The sequence below is a fragment of the Papio anubis genome, chromosome 8 (genome assembly GCF_008728515.1).
Source record: "Papio anubis isolate 15944 chromosome 8, Panubis1.0, whole genome shotgun sequence".
Lineage (NCBI taxonomy): Eukaryota > Metazoa > Chordata > Mammalia > Primates > Cercopithecidae > Papio > Papio anubis.
In genome coordinates this window covers 27,742,223-27,754,306 of record NC_044983.1, presented here as the reverse complement: position 1 = coordinate 27,754,306, position 12,084 = coordinate 27,742,223, and the positions used below count along the sequence as shown (strand labels likewise).

General features: G+C 45.3%; 1 long non-coding RNA gene across 1 annotated transcript; it reads right to left on the bottom strand.

The window, feature by feature from the left end:
* Positions 1 to 2,596: 2,596 nt before the first annotated feature.
* On the bottom strand, positions 2,597 to 4,428 carry LOC108587196. Its single transcript, XR_002523743.2, has 2 exons — positions 4,182 to 4,428; positions 2,597 to 3,030 (listed from the first exon to the last, which is right to left on the bottom strand). It is a non-coding gene; the product is annotated as an uncharacterized LOC108587196 (long non-coding RNA).
* Positions 4,429 to 12,084: the final 7,656 nt, after the last annotated feature.

Genomic DNA, 12,084 nt, shown 5'->3' with positions numbered 1-12,084 from the left:
AATACCAGAAAAAGCCATGAAGACGCTGTTTTAAAAGTTGTTGTGTATTATGGAAATACTGTTCATTTTTTTAGGCGTTAATGGTATGGTGGTTTGTAAAATGTCCTTATTCTTAGGAGACGCAAGCTGAAGTATTTCGGGATAAAAGATCATGATGTCTGCAACTTACTTTTAAATGACCCAGCCAAACATGCACACACACACACACACACACACACACAGCTACATATACAGAGATAAAGCAAACCTGGCAAAATGTTATCACCTGTTCAATCTATCTAGGTACAGGATATATGGGCATTCATTCATTGCAGTACTCCATCAACTTTATGTATATCTAAAACTTTTAAAAATAAAACATTAAAGGAAGAAAGTCGTATCCTTTAGGGTACTGTAGGGTAGAAGAAGGATGGAGAGAATCTTCCTTTTCCCCAGCAAGTCTTCTTCTAGAAACAAAACAAAACAAACAAACAAACAAAAAACAGTGGAGTAATCTAGATGCAACTGCTTCAGACTGACATGTTAAGTAGAAATCCATCTTTGTTTTAGACAGGGAGTCTGTAGAAATTATTTACGGAATTAAGGCATTTTTGCTTCCTCTGGCCAGAGCAAGGAGATAGGGAGGAGCAAGGGACAAGGGATAGGGAGTGTACAAGTCCTGAGTTCATCATTTTCTTTCATAACTTCGTCCAGTGAACTTAGGAGTAACCAAGCAACTTCACTACGTTCCTTGGTTCTCCACATATAGTCAAAGGTATTATGTATAGAGTCACTAAACTCCTTACGTCTCACGAGGGGTGAATCAGGAGTATCAAATGCATTTATTTTCCATAACTCTCTGAAGAGTTCACACCAATGACTATTAGTGTTCTCTATACTATTAGCAGCAGAGTCCTTAGCATTTTGGGATCTAGTCATATTAAGGAGCCAACTCCAGAAACCCCAAAACCAACTAAAGAACTCCATCCTTAATATTCTGTTCCTCTAGAACCACTCCCAGTAGCAAAATCTGTATTAGTCAGGGTTCTCTAGAGGGACAGAACTAATAGGATAGATAGATATAAAGGGGAGTTTATTAAGTAGTATTAGCTTAGAGGATCACAGAGTCCCACCACAGGCCATCTGCAAGCTGAGGAGCAAGGAAGTCAATCAAGTTCCAAAGCTGAAGAACTTGTCCCATGTTCGAGGGCAGGAAGCATCCAGCACATGAGAAAGATGTAGGCTGGGAGGCTAAGTCAATCTAGCTTTTTCATGTTTTTCCACCTGCTTTATATCCTGGCCACACTGACAGCTGATTAGATGGTGCCCACCCAGATTAAGGGTGGGTCTGCCTTTCCCAGCCTCAGATGTTACTCTCCTTTGGCAACACCCTCAGAGACACACCCAGGATCAATACTTATATCCTTCAATCCAATCAAATTGACACTCAGTATTAACCATCACAGGGAGCAAGAGATTCCGGGCCAGGAGGTGACCTCCAGGGCAGGGCACGAGCAGGCAAGGGTGGAGGCAGAGACAATCAGGAGTGAGAGTGTTCACTGTTTTCCAGGGAATGGGCAGGGGGCTCCTGTACCCACCTTACTGCAGAGAGACTGAGCTAAGGGTACCACTGCAGCACAGATTAGGAACTGCTAAAAGGCCAGAGTTAACCTGTAAGAGGACCCAAGCAATGACTTCTAGAGTAAGACAATGGGTAACTGGCCCTTCCCTAAGGGACCCTCAAAAATATGGGGAGGTGAGAGGACTGGATTTGCTGCAGGGCCACAGGAGTGGAGGCTCAAGCCTTTTCCGTGGACAGAGAAGGCTTGGGGATATGTGGATTACATATGGAGAAGGGACACATTTTTGCTACCCTAACACCAGATGGTGTTAACAGGAAGGCCTTTATTTTGCCAAGTGCTTGGTGGGCTTGTGAAAGTCAATTGGGGACAGAGGCTGATACCTCCAGAATGTTGACCTGTATAGTAAGGCCTCAAAGGAAAGTGAAACCTTCGCATTGAAGCAATGAAAGAATTGGAGCACCCAGGAGCCAATCCAGGTTAGAATGAGTGAGAACCAGAGGGATCAGGCATGGGGTGGTTCACGTCTGTAATCTCAGCACTTTGGGAGGCCGAATCAGGTGGATCGTTTGAGGGCAGGAGTTTGAGACCAGCCTGGCCAACATGGTGAAATCCCGTCTGTACTAAAAACACAAAAATTACGGGCGTGATGGCACATGCCTGTAATCCCAGCTACTTGGGAGGCTGAGGCAGGAGAATGGCTTGAACCTGAGAGGTGGAGGTTGCAGTGAGTCGAAATTGTGCCACTGCATTCCAGACTGGGTGACAGAGCGAAACTTCATCTCAAAAAAAATAAAATAAAATAGGACCAGAGATAGGGGATGGCAGAAGGCTCAGGGCTCCACAAGGGGACCCCATCCCACAAACTCCCCAAACATAGTAAGTTCTACTTAAATTCAGGATGTTTGACATGAGCAAGTCCCTAATGAAAACAAAAAGTGGCTTTCAGCACACCGAGACCCATGTTGCTCAACCGAACTGAGGTCTGTGCCTCCAGGACAGTGAAGCCAAACATTCACACTGAGGTTTTGTAGTGAGAGGAAACAGGGTGTTTATTTGCAGGGCACCCAGCACGGAGAATCAGGCAGCTCACCTGACCTTCCCAAAGGCTTGCAAGCAACGGTTTCTTTCTAAAGGCAGGCAGGCAGAGGTTACACACAAAGTCATAAGTCAACACATGGAGGCTACCTATTGGTTTGACCTTAACACACAGGATATGTTGAAGTAGGGGCTTACAGGTTACAGGGGAATTCAAAAATTTTCTGATTTGCGATTGGTTAAGGAAGGGAAGCTCTATTTAAAAACTGGGAGTTAGCAGAAAAGAACGTTAGGTCTGGCCCATGGGCGTGACTTCCTTCAGGTCCTTCAAGAAAAAATGTAGAACAAGAAATAGTGGTCAGAGTTCAGTCCTCAGTTTCCTTTTTTCTGAGGTCTACGTGCCAGCAGATCCATTTGGTGGTGGTCTAGGTTTCTGAAAAATAACACAGGGACGTATGTTAAGATGTATCTTTGGTTTCTATAGGGAACCAAACATCTCATGGCTGTAATTTTATGGCTATTGTTTTATGCTGCGATTACCTTTTTGCTTATGAAGTTGCTCATTAATTTCTCAGGGATAGCTAGGTGCCTGGAATTTTCCTTAAAGGAACTCAAGGTTTTTATTTCCACACTGTGGAGGAGGGGTGGCACGGCAAGCCCCTAAGAGGGACAGAGACAGAACATTCAGACAGACCAGCGGGCCAGGGAAATCTGCCTCACATCTGCTGGCATACACAGATGTATACGGTATTTTCAAGTCTGATGAGAAATGGTTTGGATATATGTCATTCCCTAGCATAGGCACCAATATCTTCCCAAGTAGTTTCCTCCCACTTTTACTAGTGCCTTCTCCCTGCCGTCCCCTCCAGGGTTCCTGCCGTTTCATGCCAATAATTTAATTACTCTCTTTGCAGAGGCTCAGTTCTACAGACAGCCTAATTTGAGGTTTGCCTTACTCTTAAATATATGTATCATTTCAATGGATTTATGAAGGGGAGAAAAGAGTGCAAAACCAATTAAGGAATCAAAGACAAGCTCATCCAAGCTCCCAAGGACCAAAAAAAAAAAAAAAAAAAATGGAAGGACCAGGCCAAGGACCTCTTCCCTCCTTTCGTCCTCTCTGACAGTGACCAACACCAGGCTTTCTGGTCAAACACCCTGTGCTGCTGGGTGGATTTTCCTGGTGTTTTCAGCAGAAGGAACAGCTGTCCCGGAATTTGCTGCTATTCCCAGGGAGCTGGAGCTGAATTGTTGGCCAAGCTGCAGACGATTCGTTTAAGGCTCGGAATGAGAGACGGATAGGGCTTTCGGAGATAAATAATGAACTCCACGTGGGTACACCACTGAGCCGTGTATCCTCAAGGGTTAACAGATTAAAGGTTATTGGGGTTTCTGGCTACAAGTTGAGAGTCCTGCTTCCTAATGTAAGCTCCCCTCCCCCACATTCTTTAAACACATTACTTCCTCAAGCACTTCCTCTGGCTTAGGGGCGGGGTTGGGGGGAGAAGGATGCAAATATATCTAATCTCTAAAAAAAACCTCTGGTATTTGCAGTGAGTTTCAGGCTGAAGAGAAGAGACAGACCTGAGGCTGCTTCCGCCCACTCATCCCAGCTCAGCCTCCAGAGAACGCCGCGTGGTTTGTTGCTTGGACCCTCCCAGAGCCTCTTCCAGATGCTGTGGGAAAAAAAGAAAAGAAAAGCTGGGCAGCCAGTGTCACAGCCCAGATGCCATCTCGGTCTATCCGCGGAAATGCAAGCACGCAGCTCCCAGCCCAACCCAGTAGGTGCCAAGCCCTGGGTGCAGACTTCAGCTTCACGCCGCATCTTCTCTCTCTTTTCAGTCTCTGAGTGACTTGACTCAGCCAGGGAGAGGAGATACCTACACATCCGCATGAAGGCGCGTGGGAGGAAGCCGAGAAATGAAGGATGGCGCAGGGCCTACTGCAGGCGCACGTAGACTAGTTCCTTCTTTACGGGCAAAACCCCCTACTCGTCTGCAGTGGGAAAGGAGTCCGTTCAGGGCAGGCTCTGCTCGCTGAGCTATGAATGTAGATAGTAACTAGGCGCGTGGAGGTCATTACACACCGTATTCGGATGGTGGAAATTATTGCGTATTTCAGTACACGAAAATGGTCCTTTTGTTTTTTTTTGAGACGGAGTCTTGCTCTGTCGCCCAGGCTGGAGTGCTGTGGCGCAATCTCGGCTCACTGCAAGCTCCGCCTCCCGGGTTCATGCCATTCTCCTGCCTCAGCCTCCCGTGTAGCTGGGACTACAGGCGCCCGCCACTGCACCCGAATAATTTTTTTGTATTTTTAGTAGAGACGGGGTTTCACTGTGTTAGCCAGGATGGTCTCAATCTCCTGACCTCGTGATCCGCCCGACTCGGCCTCCCAAAGTGCTGGGATTACAGGCGTGAGCCACCGCGCCCGGCCCAAAATGGTCCATTTTTATGTCTTAAAGTTATTAAGAATGAACTGGCTGGGCTGGGTGTTGTGGCTCACTCCTGTAATCCCAAGACTTAAGGAGGCGGAGGCGGAGGCGGGAGGATCATTTGAGGCCAGGAGTTCAAGACCAGACAGAGCAACCTAGTGAGACATACACCCTACCGCCACCACCACCCCTACAAAAAACAATTAGCGGCCGGGTGTGGTGGCTCACGCCTGTAATCCCAGCACTTTGGGAGGCCGAGACGGGCGGATCACGAGGTCAGGAGATCGAGACCATCCTGGCTAACACGGTGAATCCCCGTCTCTACTAAAAATACATTTTAAAAAAACTAGCCGGGCGAGGTGGCGGGCGCCTGTAGTCCCAGCTACACGGGAGGCTGAGGCAGGAGAATGGCCTGAACCCGGCAAGCGGAGCTTGCAGTGAGCGGAGATTGCCCACTGCACTCCAGCCTGGGTGACAGAGCAAGACTCCGTCACAAAAAAAAAACAAAAACAAAAAACAACAAAAAAAAAACACAACAATTAGCTGGGCTTGGGGGTATGTGACTTAGTCCCAGCTACTCAGGAGGCTGAGGTGGGAGGATCACTGGAGCCCAGGAGCTCCAGGCTGCAGTGAGCTATGTGATTACACCACTGTACTCTAGGCTGGGCAACTGAAGGATACTCAGAAAAAAAAAAAAAAAAAATGGCTAGCTCACTGTAAGGAATTTTGGAATTTTATCTAGTTAAAACAGGCTCTTCCCTCCCACTTCCTCACCGGTCTGGCTGTGCCCCAGGCCCACCCTGAGTGGTAGCTTACCCAGGTGTGGCGGCGCTGTGGTCTGCTCGGGAAGCATCTCTGAGTGGGAAGGTGACTAGTTGTCTCACAGTAAAGTTACACTGGGCCTCAGTAGATAGTCTCTGGACCCCTGCATCAGCATCCCCAGAGAGCTGTGGAAATGCAGATTCCTGGCCCTATGGCACTCTAAGTTGGACTCTGGGAGTGGCAGCTCAGAAGCTTTAGTATAAGCAAGCTCCCTGGCTGTTTCCTGTTGCAGATTAGGGTTTGAGAACCATTCCCCTTTCACCACATTGGAAACTCACTAAACGCTTGCCTAGTGAGTAAATAAATATAATAGCATCTAACTCCTGCAAAGGTATTAACCAGTCTCTCTAACAAGGATGGACATTTTTGTAAAGGAACTCTTGAAGTTTCCAAAACTTAAGTTTAAAATGGCAGCTCCTTGGGTATGTGGGGAGTGCTGTCAGAGTGGATACCATGACCACATCCCCTCCGAATACTCACATACACCCACTACTCACAGACTCCCAATCCCACGCCGAAGAACATGATCTTGGTGTTCTTTTCTCACTGCCTACCAAGCTTCCCAGCAGGCACCTTACAGACTTCATCTCCATATTCACATCAACGTACAAAGTACAAGTCCCAGTTTCCAGACAGGGAAACTGGGGTTCAGAAAGATTAAATAATTTGCCTTCTTATATTGCTACTAAGGGCCAAGGTGCAGATTCAAATCCATTCAAGTCTCAAAGCTTGCATGATCTTACCACACCCACCAAAATCTATTTCATAAGTTGAAAATGGCATCAGAGGTTCATAAACAATCAGGACAGGCAAGGCCCTGCAGGTTTATCTAGAACAACTTTCCCACTTTACAGGTAAGAGGCAATGCAGTATGAACCTGAGGCTAGCTGATACATTTTGTCTGAGCTGCTTAGTTTTGTTTAAGAAACTTGAATTATTCAACATTGAAAATCCTTGAGATTTTACATTAAAACTCAGACTTTTTCTCCCTTATAAAAGCAGATTTTTGTAACCCTGAGCCCCGTTCCTGATTCTGTTCATGGTTAATTATATAGGTTTTGAAATCCACAGACGTGGGTTTGAGTCCTGGCTCTAGGCCTTATTGGCTATGTGACCTTGAGTAAGTCACTTAGCCTCTCTGGGCCTCTTTTCCTCAACTGTAAAGTAGACACAGCAATAGTATCCACTTTATACGCTGGCTGTGAACATGGGATGAGATGACATGTGTTCACTGCTTAGCACTGTTGCTTAATAAATCTTAATCAGTATAAGCTTAGATTGTGCAGGCCTTGACAATGGCAATACACCTAGTCTATGACAGAGCCAAGACTCACACCCCGATTCCAGATCCCAATCTCCAAACTGCTTCCACTGATCATCCCTCAACCACCCTCATGCCCCTCACCATTCCCCATGAAGTACCTAGGTAATCTTGCAAGCAATGAAGAAACCTGAGTTTTCCAAATGTCTTCGATGGCACTAACCAGATACATCATTTCGCCTCAAGAGACAAAGTGTTCTTTGTGTAAAGAACACCCAACTGAGATCCAGATTCTAGTCTCAACTGGCGTACTAACCCTATGCAAGTTACATGTCCTCACCGGCCCTCAGTTTCCTCACCTGTAAGATAGGTAGTGCTTATATCATTTATATCATTGGCTGAACTGTGTCACCCCAAATTTCATATGTCAGCGTCCCAAACTCCAAAATTTCAGGATGTAAGTATATTTGTAGATGAAGTTTTTAAAGAGATGATTGAGTTAAAATGAGACCATTGGGGTAGGACTCTAATCCAATGTGATTGGAATAGATTCAAATCCATTCAAGTCCCAAAGCTTGCATGATCTTGCTACACCCACTAAAATCTGTTTCATAAGTTCAGAATGGAAGCGGAAGAGACACCAGGCACACGCATGCACAGGGGACAACCAGGTGAAGAGGGAGGAAGAGGGTGACCATCTGCAAGTCAAGGAGAGAGGCCTCCAAGGAAACCAAATGGGCCGGCACCTTGATCTTGGACTTCCAGCCTCCAGAGCTGTGAGAAGATAAACTTCTGTTGTTTAAGCCACTCAGTCTGTGGTATTTTGCTGCCCTAGCAAACGAATACAATCTGTTTTACAGAAGAATCATTGAAGAGCCTGCTACGTAGTAGGTATCTGGTTAGCTCTTGTCCTTACACAAGCTGTGCCCTTACACAAGCTGTGCAGGGGGCGTGGGATCTGCCTGATGGGGACTTTTGCTGTGCTGAGGCTCCTTCACTGAGGGAGTCTGCCAAGCACCCTGGAACGCGTATGTTGTCTGGCAAGAACGCCCTCTGCCTTGGACAAGACTGGAAGGATAATGACAGATTTGTCAACTCTCCTTCAAGCCACCACCTTCCTGTTAGCACTTGTCATTACAACAAACCCTTTCTTCATTTCAACATCTTTCTTAATGTGCCTCAATCTCTCAGTACCAACTCAATCTCTAAATACCAGCTCAATCTCTAAATAGCAACTCAATCTCCATGACATCTTTTAAAAGTTCTTAATAAAATCCAGGAAGCTACTTGGACTCACAGATAAAATTTCTCTCAACGTAGAATGAGTTATTCATCGGACACATTCATTCTAGTTTTCACACCCCTTGGGTGCTGATTTTGCTCATTCTAGCCCTGCGTTTCATATCTGATTGCCCTGACCTGCTCTTGTCCTTGCATCTATGGCCTCTTGTGATTCATAGGATCACCATCTGATCTACTTGAACCTCCAACTCCATGAAAGAAAAAAAGACTATTCATATTTTTGGTTGGCACCACTATGACTACCTGTATCTCTCATGTTGTTTAAAGCAGACATTCACTCAACTCTAAAATACTACACAATACTCTTGAAAACGGAACCACACATCCATTATACAGAACTGCTGTGTTGGCTAGTGGCTGCTGAGCGCTTGAAATGTGGCCAGTCTGAATTAAGTTGCACTGTAGGCCGGGCGCGGTGGCTCATGCCTGTAATCCCAGCACTTTGGGAGGCCTAGACGGGTGGATCACGAGGTCAGGAGATTGAGACCTTCCTGGCTAACACAGTGAAACCCCGTCTCTATGAAAAAATACAAAAAATTAGCCAGGCATAGCGGCGGGCACCTGTAGTCCCAGCTGCTCAGGAGGCTGAGGCAGGAGAATGATGTGAACCCGGGAGGCAGAGATTGCAGTGAGCCGAGATTGCGCCACTGCACTCCAGCCTGGGCAACAGAACGAGACTCTGTCTCAAAAAAAAAAGATGCACTGTACATGTAAAATAGACAACAAATATTGGACTTGGTATGAAAAATAAGAAAGTAAAATGTTTCATTAGTAATGTTTTAGGCCGGGCATGGTGGCTCACACCTGTAATCCTAGCACTTTGAGAGGCCGAGGTGGGAGGACTGCTTGAGCCCAGGAGTTTGAGACCAGCCTGGGCAAAATGGCAAAACCCCATCTCTACAAACAAAATTTAAAAATTAGCTGGGTGTGGTGGCCTGTGCTGGGTGTGGTCCCAACTACTTGGGAGGGAGGATCACTTGAGCCCAAGCAATAGAGGCTGCAGTGAGCCATGATCATGCCACTGCACTCCAGCCTGGGCAACAAAATGAAATCCTGTCAAATAATAATAATACTAATGTTTCATATTGATTATACCTTAAAATGATAATATTTTGGATATATTGGGTTAAATAATGTATATTCAAATTAACTTCACTTATTTCTTTTTTGTTTTGTTTTCAACACATCCATCACCACCCATGCTGTATATTAGATCTTCAGAACTTGTTCCTCTTACCAAGTTTGTACCCTTTGACTAACATCTCCCAATTTCCTGGAGAGCACTGTTCTACTCTCTGCTTCTGTTAGTTCAACTTTTTTAGATTCCAAAAAGTAAGATCAAATGGTATTTGCGTTTCTGGGTCTGGTTTAGTTTTTTTACTCTTTTAATGTGAATTCTAGAACGTTTGAAATTATGTATGTGGCTCACATTCTGTTTCTATTATCAAGCTGTTAAAGAAGGGAAATTGAGGCACAGGAATGTTGTCAAATGACTAGCTCTGGGTTTCATGAGATTCAGAACTAAAATGAATGACTGATAGCCTGGGAAAACGTCACCCACTAAAGGAATATGGCCAAATGAAATACGAATGGCAGCATTGGATGTGATTCCTTTGAAATATCTCTCTAGCCCTGAGATCATTTATCACTTAGTATCTCCTGAGAAGGAAGCAGGTGCATATGAAATCAGCCCAGAAGATCAACAGAAAGCCGCATGGCATATGAGTCTTGAAGGGTAATGAATGAGCTAAGAATTTTCCATCTCTGATATCTAGAATAGTCATAACAGAATTCTTTACTCCCACTACCACATCAGAACATATATGACTAAAAAAAATAGTGAAACTCATATGACAAATATTTTCACTCTGTTATCTCTTCTTTATCAACAATAGTTGGGGTGGTTGATAGCCACTCAACAAATCTCCAAATGATGTCATCTAAGGTTCTGAAAGGATCATTATCTTGCGGAGGGACTCACCTGGGTATGTGCATTGCATCTAAGTGGAAATATGAGGAAAAGATAGGGCGCCTCAACTCATTTTGCCTCAGCCTTGAGGAAGGATAGCCTATACAGAGAGAAAACACCAGCATCCAGTGTGCCAAATGTCACTGAGTTTAGGGGCTCAGCTCCCAGCAGAGAGGTCCTCTTCTCAGCCAGATCTTGTCTGTGCCCTCGAACTCTCAACCTAATCAGAGCCATTCAGAGAAGACCCCTGCTCACCTGTCACAGCCTAAAATGCCTTCCTTATCTGGAAGTCACCACTGCAGCATCCTCCGCAAGACAGGCAGAAACACTGATGTACGAAGAAGACAAAAACAAGCCTGGGAACAGCCTGAAGCACTATCAGTTAAGTTTGTAGAAAACTTATTAGGTTCTTTCCAGAGCTTGTTTACTCTTGCCCTCATATATGACTATAATGAAGTAATTTATTAGTTTCAGTAGAAAGGAGTAGGGGAGAAAAAAGGAAGAAAATACCAAGACTGACCCTGAAACGATGTCAAAGCAGCAAGGAAGAGAAGGATGATGAAAAATAAATTCGTGAATTCAAAAAGCATCACAGTTTATAGCTGGTCGATGTAGTTCTGTAAGTTTTAATACAGTGTTTGTTTTGTTTTTGTTTTTGTTTTTGTTTTTTTGAGATGGAGTCATCCAGGCTGGAATGTGGACTACAGTTGCGCTATCTCGGTTGTTTTTTTGAGATGGAGTCTCGCTCTGTCATCCAGGCTGGAGTGTGGAGTGCAGTTGTGCTATCTCGGTTCACTGCAACCTCCGCCTCCCAGGTTCAAGCAATTCTCCTGCCTCAGCCTCCGGTGTAGCTGGGATTACAGGTGCCCACCACCACACCCAGCTAATTTTTGTATTTTTAGTAGAGACGGGTTTCACCATGTTGGCCAGGCTGGTCTCGAACTCCTGACCTCAGGTGATCTGCCCACCTTGGCCTCCCAAAGTGCTGGGATTACAGGCGTGAACCACTGTGTCAGGCCCACAATACAGTGTTTTGAACACCAAAATAAAATAGTAGTTATGATCATTGATTATGCTTAAAATTTGATCTTCATATTAATGACCCAAAACATTCATAGAGGTTTGTATTTTGCTCCCTGTTTTCTGCTTTAACAAAGATATACGATGTTTAGAAATAGTTTGGTCACATTTCCTTAAATGTTTAATCCCTTGCAGAGAGGAGCTTGTATATTTTCCGTTCCTCCAACAATACCCCACAAAAGAGGCTTTGTTAGAGAAAGCATGCTTATGGTGGCCACAGAACATATGTCTCAGTAATCCCCGGACAGAAGTCAGTTGTCCCATCCTTAAGAGCCCTAACGTGCCTCCTGCACACTGCACACCATTTGTGCAGTGGCCGCGTGGGCCAGGGGCTGGCTGGCTCGGCTTCCTGAGTCAGCATACTCTCCTCTCCACGGAGCAGATGGGCCAACCCTCAGGGAAAGGAAGCTCTTCTAAGATCCTGCTGTCTTCATTCTTCCCAAATGGGCTTTGCTATAAAAAGCAAATTAAACAGCCATTGTTCCTTTTCTTCATGGCGCTGGCATGCTAACATCCTGCCTAATACCAAAGGCTCCCGGATGTTTGTTGCTGGCCTGGGGATGCCTGCCACTGCTTACAGCAATAAGAAAAAAACATGCCTTCCACTTGGGAACAGAATCTC